The sequence below is a fragment of the Actinia tenebrosa genome, unplaced genomic scaffold (genome assembly GCF_029948245.1).
Source record: "Actinia tenebrosa isolate PJP-AT-01 unplaced genomic scaffold, QUT_ActTen_1.0 PGA_scaffold11__36_contigs__length_13525064, whole genome shotgun sequence".
NCBI lineage: Eukaryota > Metazoa > Cnidaria > Anthozoa > Actiniaria > Actiniidae > Actinia > Actinia tenebrosa.
The window spans coordinates 22,501-24,727 of NW_028292571.1; positions in this window are offsets into that span (position 1 = coordinate 22,501).

The following is a 2,227-nucleotide window of genomic DNA, read 5'->3' on the forward strand; positions in this document are numbered from 1 at the left end:
AAACACTTACCAGCTCTGCAAAGCAACAACTTTTGCTCGCTGTTGATTGCGACATCAAAAGTGTTACAGAATCGTAGATGAGAGGTGACGTCTTTCTTACAATCTTTTAAAGCGATGCACTCCACATCTTTCGGGTATTTCCAGTGTGGCCCACACGGGGTACTAGATTCGATCAAAGACGAATAGCCACACTGAGCCATTGCATGCCCTTCAGTAACGTTGTTTCGTTGACCTGACGACAGTACTAGTTGCCCTTGTAATGTGATGTCCAGGAAAACAATATGCTAATGAAACTCATCAGAACAAAGTCCATTCTTCGGTTGTCGCATACGAAAGGATGTAGCAAAACGGCAAATGCTCTCATTTCATTAAAAAATGATATGTTAGGTTCTTTTTGAAAAGATTATCTGAAATACTAGTGGATTAACAATCTAAGGTTGTCCCGTAACCCGCAACGTGATATTGTGTTACAGCGTGACCATCTACACGCGTGGCTACTTGACCTTTTACGGTCAAATATATTCATATATCTCTCTGTTATACTCAGAAATGCCTCTTAAAAGTAAAAAGGACTCCGTTTCTTGTGTTTTTTTTGTTTTTGTTTTTGTTTTTTTTGCAAGAAATAAACCATATACTAAATAGCGTCATGCTCGGTTCATTATATATTCATTTATTCATGAACTCACGAATGCTGTAAATAGTCCTAGCGTCTTTAGTTCTGGAAGTTAGAGAATTAACGGGCCAAAAACGATACTTGGCACGATGAAAGCCCAATGATAGGGCTTTCGAAAAATATTAAAATTTATGTGGAAAAAAATATACTCTCTTCAATATAGCGTCGCAAACTAACCTCAATTTTAGGCTCGAAGCTTATCGCTCCTAGTTGGTGGAAGTTGATGGCAGAGATCTTAGCTTGAATTCAACAGATGCCAAAGTGATTTACATCTTTGGAAACAAGAAATGATGAACAATGTACGGACAAAATTTCAATGCCATAGGATTTTTCCTTAGAGCACGAGCACTCCCTAAACATGCCTAATTTTATGGAAATAGAGTCGCCGGAAAATGACTGTCGGCGGTTCTTTTCAACTTTCGCGAATTTTGAAAAAAATTAAAATCGCCAGACTTTTTGGACATGCATTTCGAAGACTACCCACCCAAAGGTATCTTTTGGTAAAATAAAATGGAATTAGATTTTTTGGTTTTGTCCGGCGATTCTCGACCCTTACTGACATTCGCTCTTAAAGATTTAAAAGACTTTATAATTGTAGCTGTTCTCAGTTCATTTGTTTGGTAAACTACTCCAGAGAAAGCCACCACTATAACTGAAGCTTTTTTAAAAGCAATTCGTCCGTGGCAAGGGCAGCACTACCTTACATTCTGTGTTTCTTAAATCGTACTTATTTACCTTGCTACGATCAATATATTTTGAAGAAAGATAATCTGGAGTCAGGTTATTTAAAGTTTTGAACATCATTAATGATTTGGCGCAGGCCCTTTGTTGTTGTAAGGGTACCCAGCCTAAACTACGAAATTTTGAGAAGGCTATGATTCGCGCAGCACGATTTTGAAGCTTCTGTAATTTATCTGCAAGACCTTTGTTGCATCCATCCCATACTACGCTGCAATAATCAAAATGCGGTTGAACAAGAGCATTATAAACTACGATTAGTGTTTCTCTTGGTACGAATTGTCTAATATTTTTTAATGCACTTATACCTGATACAATTCTTTTCGATATTGACTGAATATGGTTTCCCCAACTCAGATTCTCGTCCATAAGTTACTGTTTTGTCATTTATTGTCAGGTGGGGGGCAGCAGGAAGTCTCGATAACCGCTGTCGAGAGCCAATGAGCAGAAATTCTGTTTTGGACATGTTAATTGTAAGCTTATTGGCAGCGAGCCATGCATAAACCCTCATCAGATCATCATTGACATATTCATTAATATCGTCAATATTATTGCTTGCATAGGTAATGCTTGTATGATCGGCATACATTCTTGGGAATGAATGCAACAAACAGCTAGGTAGATCATTTATGTAAAGTAAAAAAAGAGGAGGCCCTAAAGTGGTTCCTTGAGGTACTCCGCACGTAATACTCAAATCAGTTGACTGAAAGCAATTGACTGAGCACACCTGAGAGCGGTTTTCCAAGTACGATATGAACCATTGAAGCGCGACTCCTTCAATACCATAAGAATGTAGCTTAGAAAGCAGGCGAGCTG